At 36.2% G+C, this 18,200-nt stretch overlaps 1 protein-coding gene across 2 annotated transcripts in view; it reads left to right on the forward strand.

The window, feature by feature from the left end:
- The first annotated feature begins 2,417 nt into the window (after nucleotides 1-2,417).
- Akap6 (A-kinase anchoring protein 6) overlaps nucleotides 2,418-18,200 on the forward strand; it is a 466,251-nt gene continuing 450,468 nt past the window's right edge. For both annotated transcript variants that reach the window (XM_063246541.1, XM_063246546.1), the window contains exon 1: nucleotides 2,418-2,573. The gene's annotated coding sequence lies outside the window, so the exon portion shown is untranslated. The remainder of the gene's footprint in view (nucleotides 2,574-18,200) is intronic.

An 18,200-nucleotide genomic window follows, 5' to 3' on the forward strand; every position in this document is an offset into this window, starting at 1 on the left:
TTCTGTGTGGCCCTGGACCTGTCCTCTTGGAGGACCCCTGCCTTTTACTTTTTTGTGACCATATCTGAAGTATCTGAGTATTGGGCAGGAGGTCTTTTGTGATAGGTGTATAGATTTTGCTGTTGATTTAATCCCAAAGTCTGGAATCTGAGAGCTGAAGAACTTCCACTAATAGGGCGAACGTGCCATTAATGATACCATTAATAAGGTTCTGTTTTCCAAAATACTCCCGAATATGTTGTAACATGCAACTCGCAAAACAATTCCAAGAATTAGAGACCTAGGAGCACAGGGCAAAATTGGGAACTCCAAAGTGAACTATCACTGGTCTATTCACAAAGCAAGGAAACACTTCATGACTTGCTTCTGCGGAAAAAGATCACCTTTTTCAGTCAATCTGGGCCAATTTGTAGGCTAGTTATTCACCTCCTTCAGGTTATTAAGCAGGCCTGACCTTAGAATTGATGAGCCATTCATTCTTTTCCACCAAATAGATGACCTGATGCTGGCAAAGGAGACTAATATGATTTTTTCTCCTCCTGAGAAGCTACATTCAAGTGTGGAACACCTGATCCCACCCTGCCCCTCCTCTTTATAGAACCATGGGATTTCAGCTCTGGAAAGTCTCATTTCTTTTTCCAGATCTATGACTTTTCTATCTTCTCCAACCCTTCTGTGAGGGGTTCTTCAGAGATACCTGCAGGGGTCAGTTTTGACAGACAAACTTCGGGGAGAGGTCGTGAGAAGGGCCAGCAGTGTTCGTATCTCTACTCAATCAAAGAAATCTGGCTTTAACTCTATTATTAAAAGAAAGGGTTCCATTATTCACAGAAAAGTCCATCATTAACACTAAAGTCATGGTTATTCACTAAATCCAATTCTAAAGAAATACTTGGGACCCAGAAGGGGTAATTATTGGCCCAAAGTCACACAGCAAGAACTTGAGTTTGCTGAATCCCAGGTTAGTGCTCTTTGCACTGGAATTTGCTTGTTAACCTTCCTTGGTGTGTGTGTCATATCGTCTGAGACAAAAAGAGGGAGTCAGACTCACCCTGCTGTTGACTGCGCAGGTAACTGGAAAGACAGCTTCACCTTTTGCTGTTGGACTCCTAACAATCCCGGCTTCCCATCCGGGGAAGGGGTGCTTTGTGCAAGGTTGATGGTGATGCTAGGATCTTGTCAGCATTTTATCAATTCCGATTTACAAAACCACTGCCTGAATTTTTTCTGTCACTCATCCCCACCCTCAGGTTCTTGATTAACAGTGCTGTTTATAATCCCAAGTAGGTGACAACATAATTGTCACTTTATATTTTACACTTTTAAAATGTTTTTCCCCAGAGTTCTGAAGATAGAATGAATATAGGTTAGCTTGACTCTGTCTCTATCAGTGACCTGCAAGTATTAAATATGTAAGAGATGGATTGCTCTGTCTGTGTCTCCTTTGCCCATCTGTCATCACGTGATATTTGCTGCTGCTCAGGATTGGAAAGAAGTAATTTAGACTTGCTTTTCTTTCTTTCTTTTATTTTTTGCTTAACAACCGGAGAAAGAGTGCACTGTGTCTTGTTTAAATGTAGCTTTCACAGGTCCAGCTCCTGTGGGGGAGGGGCATGAGTAATCTCCTGTGTGGCAGGAAGTTTTATTTCTCCAAAGACAAGAAAGCAGACCCCAAATATTTGAAATGCCAATGGCTTAGAATGGTTCTAGCATGCCTGCCATTTCTTTCTACTGCTAAATTTGTTACAGAAAAGACTTACCTTTAGGCCACAGGTAGATAGAGTTCTCTGCAGGTCAAGGCAAGGGTCTCTAGAGTGGTGTGGTGTGCTCCATAGAATCCAGACCTCATTTCATTGCTGCTTGAAGTTTAGCTGAGAGCTGAGTTACTCTGCATGAGAAGGTCCTGTGTTAGTGTCCACCAGAGAAAATGATCAAGGAAAATTTATTTAGCCAAGTATTTGGCAATGTTTTGAGAATTATAGCCTATTTTCTTTAGAATTAGAATCATTTGGTTAGCAATTTATGTTCCATTAAAAAGTTTTATTCACTCCCTACTTTGTTCTTTTGGTCTTTGACAGATGAGCAAAAAGTCCTTTTAATAACTTTGGGAAAGATATAAGTATGCTATCCAGAAAATAAAGAGATTAAATTCTCTAAGCAATATTCATTTTAATTTTTGTTTAATACTAAATCAGTATTTTTCTTGTACTTTTTCCTAAATGTATAACAACAAAGTGGGGGTGGATAATTTTCTTTTTTTCTAAGTATTTTCAGGGAAATCCCTTTTAAAGTTATGGATTATAGTCCAATGAGAAACCCTCTTCCTCTGGTCTAATTTTGCATATTGTCTGTTTCTTACTGGGCTTCCGTATTGTCTCATGCTCCACTAGAAATGCAGCAAGGATTCCTAGCACATCCCAGTTGCCATAGCAACAGCAGTCTTTCCCATAATGAGCTGCATCATCTGAACTGATGTCACAGCATCATGCAGCAGGTCAAACAAGGCATTTCCTAGTATTGCATCCTACAGATGTGCCGTAAACATCAAAAGAAGACGGTGGGAGCAGGAGATGGTGAGTGTTAAATGTCTGGGCCTTAATTGCATGCCTTTTTCGTTCGCTAGTCCATGTCTGCTAAGGAGAGATGGGGGATGTTTCTGCTTAAAATGGATTGAGGAAAGAAGGCTTGTTTTGCCTAAATCTGTTTTTCAGGCTGCCGGGTTAAGACAAAGGCCTGTAAGAGTCATGTAGGAATCAAAATGTGGAGAATATTCCTGCTGTAACTACATCTGCTATTTTTAGTATTCTCATAGAATTTTTTTTATAAATATAAGATAATTTTCTATTTCAAAATCCCAAATAAGCTCTAAAATGAGTAATTCACAGTATTTACATATTGTAAATGTATGTTTCTTTTTTTTTTTAATGAGGTAGGGCTAATTGGTCCTTATTCACTTTTGTTATTTATAAAATATTTAGTGATTTTCAGTGTAAAATTCAGTTTTTACCTTGGTTGGGTTTCAATTTCTTCATGGCAAAAAATGAATGCTGAATAAGCATTTGACAATCCTGATGTGAAAGGTTTTTTTTTTTGCATGTTCAAGATAGAATTTGTGATAAGCATGGAGATTTAAACAAAATGATACTATTTGCGCTTTTGATTTATATGGTAGTTTTCAGTTAGTGTCCTCCATAGTTAGAAAGAGTGCCCTGATATTTTACCATCTCTAGTTAGTCTCTGAAATCGATGGAGTTGTTTCCAGGGTGACTTATAACTAAGAAGGGAACAAGTCTCTTTTCTGCGGCAGTTGCTGCCAAGGATAACCCTGGAAGAGCCTCTCAAGTGGTAGCGGTGCTGCCATCTCTTGCTTAACTTTAATCAAAATCTGATAAGATGAATAAATAACAGACTCTTCAATCACTGTGGGGAATACAGATCTCTTGACTTAGTCAAAACCTCAACTCAATTCTGAAACAGAAATAAAAATGATAAAATGTATCATTCTTAGGTCCCTACTTAAATGCTTCATCATCATTTTTTCTCCCTAAAATATGTAGTCAATAAGGGGCAATATGTTGCCTTTTGTTTTGGAAAGTAAAATGGATTTCCCTGGTGCAACTGATTGTGTTTCAGGGGGCAGAAAGAAGGAGGCAGTTCAGTGGATCAGTATGTCCACTTAGAATCAGGGAGTGGTCTTGTTGCTCAGTGCTGTGGAGTTGATACTGTGTATTTGAAAAGTATTACAGGGCAGAATGGAAACCTTGGCTTTTTTTTTTAAGCTGTGTATTGAGTCTGAAACAGATATATCACAGAAGGCAGAAATGCAGTGTTTTTTTTTTTCGTTTTTTTTTTTTTTGTATAGAGTTAAGCATATTGGTCCCATTAGTTACTAGCTTGAGTGAAAGACCTTGGATTTAATTAGTTTGTTTATTCCACATCACACACATGCTACTCTCAGTCCTTTAAGCTTATAAGGCTGATGTGCAGCTGTGTGGGATGGAAGAGGTCAGCTCAGCCTGGCTTTATCACAAGCACTTAGCATCATGAATTGTTCATTGCCTGCGGTTTTATGTCGCATATTGTGAGCAGAAAGCTCTGCTGGGACTGCTGGGTGTGAACACAGCTAAGTCAGAAGCTCTAAGGTGACAGGGAGGAGTGCTAGATGGGAGTGGGGGAAGGGCAAATATATTTAGTAGTTTGAGTATAAGTCTGGAGAAAACACTCAATGCCTATTACAATTCTCCTAAAGTACTGCTTCAATGAAGAAGGACTCATTCGGTAACATGAATTGCTAGGAGAAAAAAAAAAAAAAATCAAAGGCGGCATTTTAATGAGTTCTCTATTTGTTTAATTCTTGTCTCTTTTGTCTAACATTGCTCTCAGCTGTTTCATCATGGGTGATTTGTACAATTACTGGAAGTCGCGGGGCCAGATTCTTTAAGGGAAGGGTTAGAAAGTGAAGTCATGCTTTCAGGGTGGAGGAGGGCACTTGTGGGTGTGGGCTGTTGCAGTTATCTAGAGGAACATCGCCTCCATTCAGACAAGCCTGTGAGCCTCCCAGCCCCCACAAATGTCAAAATGCTGTTACAGTGCCACAACTTTATGCTTTTGTGCTCTTTTTACTCTAGAACAAAGCCCTTGCTATGGAAGCTGTCAAACTGGTACTCTATTTCTTCTCAGAGGGCCACAGCCTGTGCTGCTTCTTGATTAGCTGTGTGTGTGTCTTAATTACTGGCTAAGGCTACATATAATATATCCCCAAGGGGTGTATGGTGTGTGTGTGTGTGTGTGTGTGTGTGTGTGTGTGTGTGTGTGTGTGTGTAGGGAAAGGGAGAGATTGCTCCTCTGTGGTTACATTTATTAGTGTCTCACTGAAATTTTCTAGAATGTAAAGAATTTTATTTTATAGTAATGACTGAAAGATAAAGACCATGTTTACTGTGTGGTCGAGTTTAGACCATAAAGTCTCACAGTAAGTTAATTTGGCTGTAGTTTTCATTACTGAATTTCAAAGTTGCCAAGAAGTTAATTCTTTGATGATAACTAGGTTATGGTGGTGATAATAGTAATTATTGTTATAATCAATAATAGGTATAATTTATTCAGTTCTTATTATGTATCAGCTATTGGACTAAATTTTGTGTATATATTAGTTAATCCTTGTAATGACATTAAGAAGTAGAGAATAACAGTATTACTTTATAGAATTATGTATGTACATTTAAATTTTGTAAAAATTCTTAGGCTATAAACTTGGCTAGGGTCACTAAGTGATTGGAGTGGGCCCACAGTCACCCCTGTTTTGTGACATCTTAAATGTATGTACTATAAAAATCAGTCACCTGTATCTCCTTGCACATTCCCTACTCATCTTCACGTTAGTTGGAAAAGTCAGAATTTATGTGTAGAAAATCACATTTACTACATTAAGATCAATTTACTGGAAAGATGAGCATGAATCTCAATGAGATGTGAATATTTACTTTGATCCTAAAGATTTAAGTAATGTATATTTAATAGTGCTCAGATCTTTTGCCATTACCCTCCCTTGATATATTTGTTTTATCAGATCTGTGCATGGAAAATGCTATGTGAATGAGTGTGGGCATGATAGATTTTCACCCAAGGCAGATTTTACCTGAGACAGTAATGATTCAAGTTTATTGTACCTGCCTTATCAGTTACATGTGTAACAGTGTGCTTCCTTTAGAGGTTGCATTCCACAGCAATACCAGGAAGGCAAGTAATAGAAACAAACTTCTCTCACAATCTGGAAGGTGTAATGTGAATTTATGTCTTGAGTCAAGAAGATAAAAAGGGTTTATTTTGATGAGTGTATCAGTGGACAAATCCAAATGTTGTCTCTTTCTGACTAAGCACAAGAATACTGTAATGGTCTTGTGCAACATCCTGGAAGCTTTGTGTTTGAGAAGAGCTGAGACAGTCATCTCTGCATCATCTTGCCCATCCCCAGCTATCCACGCCCAGTGTCATTACTGGGCTCTAAGGGCTGTTCTTTGTTTAAGTGTGGGGCTAATGCACACACTGACAGCATACTGGTATTGATTCTTGGATGATGAATACTTAGAAATATTATCCCATGGGGCTTATTGGCCATTTCTCCTTTCTGGGAAGAGGTTAACCTTTGTCATCGCCTGTTCCATAAAGGCCTAAACTCATGAAAGTATAAGGTACAGGGATGAGAGGTTGAACAGAGAGCAACAGAGCTTCTAGGGACTGTGACTATAGGAGTTAGGAATCAATTTGGGAATAAAATATCCAATGAGATTTAGGGAAGTTAGTGGTGCTGCTATGTTGTCTCTGATTTCCGGTCATAGGATCAGTGAAAGGCAATTTGTTTTGATCCTAGAGATCCAATTAAATTCAACAAATATTTTGTTGAGTATCTTCTATGTGCCAGAAATTGTTAGAAAACATAGCAAAAACAAAGAACAGACTAAAATACTTTTTCCTAGTACGTTCTAGAGGGAGAGAAAAGAAAAACCTCAGCTAAATTTATAGTTGAATATTTTCCCTCTGGAACTATAATAGTATTTCTACTTATTTCTATTCCATATACTAATAAATAAACTTGTTATCTCTGCACATATACGTACCTGTGATTTATATATGGAGGTAAACCCTCTGCATTGACTAATTGCCTTTTTTCCCTGTTTGGGTTAGATTACAATCTAACATATCTATACATAGAATGTATACATAAAGCCAGTGTGGCAACTAACATTTATTTGATATTGGGTATTCTAGGAAATATATATCTATCTCATTTTATAACACTGACATGTAGAAATATGAAATGTATTTAACAGGTCAACTAATGATAGATGTTAAAAATTTTGTGAAAGATATTTCTCATATTTCAAGTTGCTTTTCTAGAGAGCCCTCTAAATTGAGCATTTCTGTTAACATCCTGGTGGAGATATATTGCAAACAGGTCCCAGTCTTGTGCATTGACCTCAGCATGCCTTATAAACATCACTTCAAATAGGAAGCACTGTCTATAAACTATCATTTCAACTAGTGTATTTAAACTATAGTTGTATTTTAATGAAAATATCCAGGTGCACATTCATTTTTGTATAGGGTACATACAGTTTGGTATATCTAAGCAGACAAAAATAAATCACTTGTAGACTGACTGTATCTCCATCTTTGATAGTAATTACGGCTTCCCAAATCTGCAGATGGACCATGAGATGAAAGGTTTTTCAGAAGAATATTACTTTTTATAGGAGTTTATGGATAGTGACAAACTTTTAGGTATTTTGAATGAATGAGGCATACGATTTCTTCTTCGCAAGCATATACCGTTTACCATCAAAATCCTCAAGTAAGTTTTAAAACTTTGTGAGGATAAAGGAGAGGCTTTGTTTTCCTTGTAAGCCAAAGTCATGCTCTTCAATCAAAAGGCATGTTTCAAACCCTTACAGCCATTTTGCAACTCTGTTCTTGTGTCACAAGGGGAGCTAGGGTGAAAATATGAAACCTTTAGCACAAGATCTGGAAATGGTAAATGCATGAGCTGAGCCTGGCCTGAAGCTTGTTTTGTATTGTCTTAGGCAAGGTTTCATGTCATACAATCTGTGCCATTTGCAGAGATCCCTGCATTTGGCTCCAAACAATTTAATTTTCTTCTGTTGGCAATTTGAAGTTCTTTCTAATTTTTGAATAAGGGACTTTGCATCTTCACTTTACATTTTACCCTATACATTATGTAACCAGTCCTGTTATGACCTTTTAAATACCCCTACGGTACTACTTGAGCCCTCTGTATATGTATTTGAGTTTGAGGCTCCCTTACCTCCCAATTGTGGACCAATGAAACAGAAATTATGTAGCTTAAAATTTAAGGGACCACTGTTGTCAAAACAACCCTAAGCAAAACGCAGCTACTTTTATCCCATAGTAATTTAGCAGTGTGCACAGTAATTCAGCAGTATTTTGTCTATAGCCAATGGGGGACATGTTACATTATACCTGAAGCTATTTGGTAGGTTAGGTTTATTTGTCACTATCATTGCTTTCAGGGGAGAAATAAAATCTTTGCAGAGCAAGCTAATTAACCATCCTATTGGTTCAATGCTTATATTAATTCTCTTGCTATTTGTTTATTACTTGGTTATTTTTCCCGCCTCATTGTTTAACTCTCATTTAAATTATACAACATATTTATGCTGCTTTTTTTTTTTTTTAAAGAACTATCCTTTTTTTTCCTTCTGTTTTATCTCTCCAGGGGTCTGGGGCTTATAATTTGAGATTATATTACTACAGAAAGAGCTCACTTTTTTAATTAAAAAGGAAATTACAGTCAATATTTATAATGAACCTTTCTCTAGCATGCTTGTTACAGCCATGCTAATGATCTGAAGTCTGGATCCACCCTTTCTGTTTAAAATAATGAGACGCTGCTCACTGGCTGCTGAATCTTAGGTAGGCAAAGAATTCTCATTCTTCTTTTCATAGTGAAAAGTGGCTGAATTAATCTATTAATCTACAAATTTGCAGAGAGTTGTTAGAAAATTGATAACCGGCACTTGCGTCACAGGAAAAGGGTAATCCTTTTGTTGATGTTGTTTTTCTCTTTTTTAACTATGTAAGAACTTGACAAACCCTTCAGGGGCACTTCACTCTTGGAAGCCTGAGAGGGGAATTTCTTTAAGGATCAAGCCCCAGGAACTCATACCCTTGCTCTGTATACCTTAAGAATCCTGGCATCTTCCCCATGGCCAGCATTGTATAAGCCATAAAACCAGATGTTTCAGAAAATGGCACCAGTAGTTAACAATTAACAAATGTATCAAGTGTCTACCATGTGCAAGATCATGTGCTAAAGGAAAACAAAAGATTTATAAATAAGGGCAACCATAGGGACACACGTGTCTGAGCTGGAGAGCTTTTCACATATTTAACAGTGTCATCTGGGCTGTGCTTGTAAACGTCCTTGTTCTGGACATACCCTGAAATGAAGCTCCAGGCATATCTGTGGTTGCCCTTTCGTCTTCTCTTCTCTTTATCCAACTTCTTGATTTAAGTGTTTTTAAAATACGTGGCCCACTTTGCTGGCCCACTCAGAATCATCATTTCTTCTTCCACTCTCAGCTTTTCAATCCTTAGAGCTCATAATTGGTTTCTACTTCAGCCAGTCTTCTATCACTGTCACCTTGGGGCCTTCTCAGTGCAAATTTATGAGACAGGCTTGCATGAATCATTGTCATTATTAGGTTTATTTACCATGAGGGTGAACAAATCCTTATACTTAGCTTTATTTATTAAAGTTTACTTTTTAGGAAAATAAGAGATACTGTGTAATAGATACATGATGTTTTTCTTTGATTCTTAGATTTTTTTTTCATTTTTTATTAGTGCATGTTTGTAGTATGTAATGTTTACATTCCTTGTGAAGAATTGGTACATGTATACAATACATTTTAATCCTTTTCTTTATCCTCTTTCCCTTCCTTCACCCATTGATCCCTTTTCCATTTGCAAAAGATATGTCTACCTATTTCCTATTATCTATATTTTATATTTTGGGTTTGTCATATAAAAGAATTCATGTGTTATTTAAACTTGTGTGTCTGAGTTTTTCACTTAGCATTGTAGTATCTCTGGTTCTTCTATCTTAATAGAAGATAAGCCAGTCTCATATCACTGTCACCTTGGGGCCTTCTCAGTGCAAATTTATGAGACAGGCTTGCACGAATCATTGTCATTATTAGGGTTAATAATTCTCACTTTGTGCCAACTTTCTATGCAGTTTAGGGTCTTTCTATGCAGTTTAGGGTCTTTCTATGCAGTTTAGGCTGGCCTTGAGCTCACTTTGTAACCCAGACTGGTCTTGATGTCAGACATCCTCCTGCCTCAGCCTCTTGAGTGCTAGGATTACAGGTGTGTAGCACCATGTCTAGCTTAATATCATCTTTATCTAAATGTAATACATACATGCTATGATACCAGAACAAGAAGTAGTAAAGTAAATGCTGTTAACCAGCTTGCTGAGAAAACAAAGTGTCCTTTTTAACAATAGTCTGAAGCCTCAACTGGTGACAGAAACTCCAAATTACCAAATCTAAGGTGAATTTTTTTAGTTGTGCAGTATCTTATACCAAATGACAGGCTTCCGTCAGTTTCCATGTATGTACATGGACGGACTGATATTCTCTGGGCAGGAGATTGGTGGTGAGGAAGGTAGACAGGGTATGGATAGTAAGTACTATTACTAATAGTTACGTTTCCCTTCTTGACTTACTCTGTTGTCTGATGCTTTGCACCTAAACGTTCAATGAAAACAGACCCTTGCAAGATGGATTTTGGAGCTAAATATATTTACCTCTGATGCCTAGCTCTTAAATTATTAGACCTGTGATCTTGTGGTTCTTAGATATTTTTCCCAAATATAAAGTAGGGAAAATAACCAGTGTATTGGACAAAATGATGTATTTTTATGGAAAGTTGTTGGCACAAAGTGAGCACTTGATAAAATTATTATTTTATGTACTCAGTACGCCAAGAGGGGCTGAGGATACAGCTCAGTGGCACATTGCCTGTCTGGCAAGTGAATCCCTGGTACCAAAATAAATACACAAATAAATAAATAAAATTCCAAGAAAAAAACACTTTGACTCTAGTCATAAAACCAAGGAACTTACTTTCAGAATTTTATTAACAAAAAGAAAAAACAATGTTGTACATTTCAAATGATTATTCTCTGCCAAACACATATATCATTTAATTTTATTTTCTGTTTCCCCCATAGCATTTATTATTGCCTGAAAACTACGTATTTTACTTATTATTTATTTTTCCTCTCTTGGTATAATGGTATAACGTAAGTCATACCAAGGTAGAAATTTTTGTAGGTTTTGGTAAATGATATTGCCTTAGCCCCTAGTGTAGCACCTGACATATAGTACACGCTCAATAAAATTAGTGACAAGAGTAAATTGGTCCACATAACCCATGGAGGAGGTGCTATAATTGTATTCAGTAGTATACAGAAAATTAATTTTTTTGCAGTGATCATCTTCAAGGTAGTAAACACCCCCAAGGGATTCTTGTTATTCTAGATAGAATTCCAAGAAGCTCTCATGCCTAAGATTAGGACGTATTCCACCCAGCTGTTCTAAATTCTTCATTGAAAGCATGGGTATGCATGGACAATGCTGATGTCTTCTCCTCTAGAGGACAAGGGACTTAGGGTTTTGTAGGTCGCTTGAAAAATATGTTGATTCTTCTTCTGGTGGTTGTCTCTTTTTCTTGTTTGTGAATTTGAATCTCTTTTAAGAACATTTATTCTCCTTTAAATAATACATTATTGCCTGTTAATCTGGTAGACTGGTAGAATTTTAGAATCTTCAGTGAGAATAAGCCAGGGAGTGGCCCTTCCTTGCTGCTATTAATAATAAAAAATAAAGCAAAACATAGGAACTCAATAAGTTGTTTGGGTAGAACATATAGCCTCATAAATGAAGGAAATCATCAAGGTAGCTTATTTCTGAAATTTATTTTGTACTTAAGACAAGCTGTCTTTTAATAATAGGTATTTACAGCTAAATTAAATATCAAGACACATTCTAAATATAATGCTTTTGAAGGGGCTCTTATTTCTCAGGGAACAGATGTGAGATTTCTTTTTCTTGAAATTCAAACCATTTTGACAACAAACTATTTTTAGGATGCCTTATTCTTTAAGAACACAAACCATATCCAAAAGCAATTAGGAAAACATCCTGGAAGCAAGAAGCATTCTGGTTATACTATGCTAATAGGCTGAATAGGGAAATGTAATGATGTTAAATTTTAAGTGTTTTATTATCAGAAAACATTTAATATATTTTTTATCAACTTCATGATGCTAAAAGATAAAAGTTATGTCACCTGAGAATTTTCTTACATTTGCAATATATGGTATGGTCAGTTGTAATATATAAAGACATTATTATGTTACAATAGCATGTTACTCTTATCTACTTTAGTGAGCCCTCAACTAGGAGTGAGAAACTAGAGCCTTAGTACATGTTGACATAATCTTCCTGAACCTTGTTTTCTTCTATGAGAAACAAAAAAGTTAAATTTAACTTTTAAATATTAGCTCTAATATTTCATGCCTCATTTAGAGGGTTCTCTGTATCCTTCAATTGTTCAACCTTACAATTTTCAAAAAATATTCCAAATAATATTTTATATTTGATTAATGCCTTCAGGTAGATAAAAATACTTTATCAGTCCATTTAGGATTATATAATACCATATCGTAAATTTGGTGGCTTATAAATGTGAACATTCCTAAGAGTTCTGGGGGTTAGAAAGTCCAAGATCAAGCTGTTGCAGATTCAGTGTCTGGCAAGTGACCATGTTTTGATGTTTTGGTTGACAGATGACACCTTCTAACTGTATCTTCACATGATAGAAGGGACAAAATGTCTCACTTAGACCTCCCTTATATGGGCATTAATCACATTCCTGAGGGGTGCACCACCATGAACTAAACGCTTCCCAAAGGACTCAGCTAATACCATCACCCTGGGAGTTTGAATTTCACATACATTTTTTGGAACAAACGTTAGACAATAGTGTTTGTGCAACATTTATATTTTGCACTGCTGTGTTTCATTGCTTGCATTCACAGCATTCTTGGTGGTCAATCTGTAGTCAGCATGTAAGGTTTCACTTAAAATAATAAGTTATTATCTTTTGCAACACATTTTTGCCCAGAGTTTCTTTTTTTTTTGTCTTTTTCCTTTTTATCGGTACCGGGGATCAAACTCACGACTGCCTCCTTGCAAGGCAGGCGCTTATGCGCTGAGCTAATTCCCCGGCCCTTGCCTAGAGTTTCCTTATCTTGAAACTTTGTGTGCTTTCTATTTTTTAAGCCACTAAATATATATAAAATGGTTAATGAGTGAGTAAAGCATTTGGTTCTATTTTACTCTTCCAATGGAGTATGAAATCTCTAGAAATTCCCATTGTTATTCCAGGTAGTCATGCAAAATATAAATGAGTGTATTTTAATTAAGTTGACACATCACATTCCCATTTTTTTTTGTGGTCAAAATGACCAAATCTCAGCAATTTTAGGCAGTTAAACTGAATAATTTATTTATTATCATAAAAATATTGGTCTTTACTATTTTATAAGTAACAAATGCTAATTTTTACAGGTCAGAAGTCATGAAAGTCAGTTTTTAAACAATTAAGGGTAGTAGTATACAGTGTATTTTAAGAAGTATAGTACTTTTCAAGTAGTATAGAATTTGGTAAAACACAGATCTGGGATTGAGTTCTGCTTTTTTGCTACCACCGTCATGCACTTGGCTAAGTTGCTCAGATTTGTTGAAATTTGTAAAATGGAAAGATAATGGGGCCAGAGATTTAGCTCAGTGGCACAGTGCTTGCCTGGCAACTGCGATGTCCTTAGTTCAGTTCTTGGTATAAAAACTAAACAAAACCAAAAGATAATGCCTGTCTTGCAGACTTACTGAAACTGCTCAGGGCTCCCAGAATGGTGCCTGATATATGCTTGGCATGCAACAATCATGGTATTGTTATTAGAAACCATCATAGTATACATCAACTATAAATATTTACATGTTTAGCTATTAAAACAGGCAAATGACTAAAAGAATTTGGAATAAAAACATTTATGAGAAATGGCAGATTCCTGAGACAAGGTGCAGTCTTAATGTCATATCTGTTAGAGCAATGTATGCTTTTGAGAAGTTTTCCAAAGGGCATTTTTGGTTTTTTGTGTCATCCTCCACTATTTCTGAAACAGTAATTCCATATTTTATCTGGTGCCTGTAAGTTTACTTAATGAGACATGAGTTTAGTCCCAGACTGGAAGAAAAATATTGTATAGTCAAGCAATCGGGGGGGCTGGGATGGAGGACTGCCTCTTCTTGGCCTTATGTGATCCTGATCTTCAGAAATACAGAAAGATCTGAGGGCACATTAGGGCCTGATGCAGCAACTAGTGAGATACAATTTTGATTAGAAAATTGCAAATGTATTATAAATGTGAATAACAATAACAATCATGTCTTCTTCCATTTATATATCAAGAGCTATGTTAAAAATTGCTTCATATGCACTAACTCAAATCCTCAAGGAACTTATTGAAAGGTAGTTGAAGGAACACACTACTCAGATCTTGGTTCCTGCACATCATTCTTTGATAAAAGGAACCAGGTCTCTTGAAATGATTAATTCTATGACAAAGGCAGGGAAAAATTCAAGATGACTATGAGCATCATAATCGCAGAAAGTGGAGTTCAAAATACAAAAGAATGGGCATTTCAAATGGGAACAGGGCTTCAAAGCTGAAAAAGCTTCTACTGTCCACTCTAATAAATAATCCTGTTTTGAGTTATAAGTTAAGGTATGAGACAAATATACATGAGTGCCTATTACTAAAAGTAAATGATTGAACAAATAAGCAGGGGACAAATTTTCCTTATAGAAAGCTTAAATTACTCCTATGGTTAGGCCAAACTTAGTGACTTGCTTTCAAAAAATAGATAGGGATAAATGGTAAGTTTACAGTGGAGAAACCTGGGAAAACATAGCTCTTACCTAAAATCTGTCAAGATAGTAAAAAACAAGGAAAGCATGAGAAGTTGTTATATACCAGAGAGACTAAGGAGACGTGATATGATTAAATGCAATGTGGTACCTTCAGTTTGGTCCTGGGATAGAAAAAGAAATCCACAGAAAAGCTGGTGAGATCTAAATAGTCTGGAGTTTAATAAATAGTAATGAACCAAGATCAGTTTTATAGTGTTTACACATGTACTTTGGTAATGGGATTATATCAATAATGGAGGAAACAGGTGAGAAATATTATGGGAACACTGTATTATTTGTAACTTTTCTGTAAATCTAGAATTATTCTAAAATAGTACATTAAATGAATATAAAATAAAATGAGTGACAGAGGTTTAAAAGAATAGTGTAGACATATAAAACACTGGAGTGTAATACAAAATTAAAAGTAAAATTCTCCTCTTCCCTGGGTAGAAACTCCAAGCCCATCATTTTTCAATAACATAGGTAAATAACAATTTGACATATGTTTTCCCAGATATTTTCTGTGATGTATAAGTATATACTTAAAAGGTATATAATCAGAATCTTCTTTTATTTTCTCCTATGATTTATTTTTTTCTACTAAAAACTGATCAACTTGATTTCAGGCAGATTATAATAATTTTATACATTTTAAATGTTTGTGAGAGAGTATTGCTTCCACAGAGATGTTAAAGTATGGACTTTATATCTCTACTTTAAGCCTTTTATATGTACAGATAGATTTTAAGTAATTTTTCTTTTTTCCTCTAGCCTAAAAAAATTTTTGGCATTTCTAAATTTTAGTCATGTTACCCAAGATTATGATGTATTGTTCTCCTAAACATAGTATTTGATAATTGTGAATTTTTAAGATGCAAAGACTAAGAAATGAAAGTTGTTACTCATTTAGAAAATAGAAATGAGAGATGTTGAAAGTTGACCACATTTAATTTTGTAAATGAATACTCACTGAAGTTGTGACTTCTGTATACCAAATTATTTCTGATGAAGCAATTTCTGTTAAAAAAAAAAAGATCCATTATGGTGTGTCTGCATTCACTTTATTTACCATATCTGGTACCATGCATCTTCTAGATCTTCTCCAAACTCAAAATGACCGTGAAAGGAAATTTTCATTATTCAGGACATTGAGGCAGCCATGAAGTGCAAAGAAAGAGGACTTCCAGAACTGTTTCAGAAAGAGGCAAGAGCAATAGGACAATTGTGTTCAAAGTGGGGAAAGTATTTTGAAGGGAATTTATGGTAATATGTTTTATACTGTAATAATTTTTAAAAATTCAGTCACTCACTGTGTTTTTTTTAATCATGCTCTGTGTGTGTATATAAATATTTTTAAAGTATTAATTTACTACTACCTTAGGTAGGATAATAATTGTAACCTCTGATAATCTGAGCTCTAGAGCCAAATAAATTACTACTCTGAATAATAGCAGATTTTCTTTATTTTCATCCCTCTCGGTAACATAGCCAAAGATGGACTTGAACTTGGTTCATTATGTATTTCTTCTAACCTTGTTGCTTGTTGAATCTGGTGAAGAAGCTGTAAAAAACTATACAAGCTTCCTATGCAGCCCTGGAGGACGGTGTGTGGATCTTCAGCATGTTCCTCACTCGTTTTTTCCTATCATGGCCAGTTCTCTTCCGTGCTCAGCCTGGATGGCAGCAATCTTTCCCTGATCAGCCTCACTGTGCCATTCCCAGCTTCCTATTTCTCACCCCCTGGCTGGTACTTTCCTGTAGAGAAAAGTGAAGCCGTGCCATGGAAATCCATTTCTTACTCCCTGGAGCACCTTCTGGAACACCCCACCGTAAGTCGTTTCTCTAGATCTTATGAAAAGAGGCAAAATATTGTCAAAAATGTAGGTTTTAGAATCAGAAAGAAGACTCCTGCTTCTTGCTTTGCCAGTGTAGCTTTTTGACCTTGGAAAATTTTAAAAATTATTATTTTAAATTCGTTATTCTATAATATAGAGAAAATTATTTGAATGCTTGTCAGTATTAAAGGATAATGCAAGTGAAGTCTGTTTAGCATGGTGTCTGCAACAATAAATGCCTCTCAGGGTAAGTGGCAATAGTAATTTTTTTTTCTGCTCAGATTCAACCTATATTTCAAAGCTCCTCTGGGTCTTAAACTTCTATCACTTTGAGTCCTTTCTCTATCCATAAATAATCTGAGATCTCTTCTAGGTTAGAAACAGATCCAAAGAGATTCTGCCTTTCCTCCATATTTTTACTTCATTCCTCGTTTGACACAGCTGAGTATTTTATTTTCTTCTATTTCATTCTATTTTATTTTTAGACTAGGTCTCACTATGTAATGTGGGTTGACTTTAAATTTGTGGGAGCTAGTGCGCTGTGGTGAAGAAGGGGAGAAAATGCAGTGAGTGCTGGATGGAGACTCTATTGAACAAGGATGTGTTATCCTAGACGGAAACAGTTTGTAAAGATCTTTTTAAATTTTGAAAGATCAGTGAGTTCCCAAAGTTCATATGAAGTCTAATGGATTGCACGTTGCCAAGTTCAGGGCCTGAATATGTTTTTTGTTGTTGTTTTGCTTTTTTTGTGTAGTAATGATTTTCACTTGTCTTCTAAATTAATTTCAGTGGACAGGAGCTAGTTCTAATTCAGTGGCCCACAGTACTGCATTATTATTCACAGTAATGTTCACATAGTGCAAAGCAGCAATCTGTGTCCCTTGAAGACTTAGAGGACTGATGCCCACGAGGACAGCAGTTGGGATGCTGGTGAGTGTAGGCTTGGTCAGTCAGATCTTCAGAGTCCAGCATTTGGTGTCACTATGAACTGTGGTACCTATGGACCTAGGAAAGTTGCCTAACCTTTGAGAGCTGTGCTTTTTAAAAACGATACTTGCTTTGTTAAGTATTGGGAGGCTTAGCGACAACACGTGTGAAACACCTGGCCCCCTGTTCAGGAAGAGTCAAAGGAAACTACCTCTCTTCATCATCCTCATTTTAGAAGCATTTCCATTCCAACTGTAGACGCGTGGGGGTATCAGTGGTTGAATAATTCTTGTGCTAGCTTCTAGTTTGGCTTCCCTGCTTTCCCCATAAATTGAACAGGAATAACCACATCACATAAACAACTTTGCACGGTCAAGACTAGCAGGAGACCTGCCGTTGAACTCAACCCTTTCTTCTTACCTTACCCAAGGCTCTCCCGAATAAAACTCTTTTCATTTTAAAGCTTTTAAAAGTGTTGTAACTCTCTTAATTCCTACACAATAATACTTTTCATCATGATTTACTATTTGTTAATACTCTGAGGGTGTATCACATGTTTCAGATGGCATCAAAAGCAGTGCAAAGTTGATTCATCAGAGAATTCTTAATCTTTCTTTTTGAAAGTGTTCCAGAACTATTTTAGTTACCCCACACATCTTAGATACCTTTAATTTCACAAAGTAAAACCCTTTGCCAGCTTTTAACTTGCTGAATGCTAAACCGATAGTGACTGAAGTAGGAGGAAGATCACTCCCTCTCTGATAATATGCTGCCTAGCACATGCCCCTATTCCTGGATTATGCATGTATGACTTTAGCTGACTTAGCCTAGATATAAAATTAAAATCAATTT

The sequence above is a fragment of the Cavia porcellus genome, unplaced genomic scaffold, assembly GCF_034190915.1.
Source record: "Cavia porcellus strain 051 isolate PalLab524CR breed Dunkin Hartley unplaced genomic scaffold, mCavPor4.1 scaffold_1, whole genome shotgun sequence".
Taxonomy (NCBI): domain Eukaryota; kingdom Metazoa; phylum Chordata; class Mammalia; order Rodentia; family Caviidae; genus Cavia; species Cavia porcellus.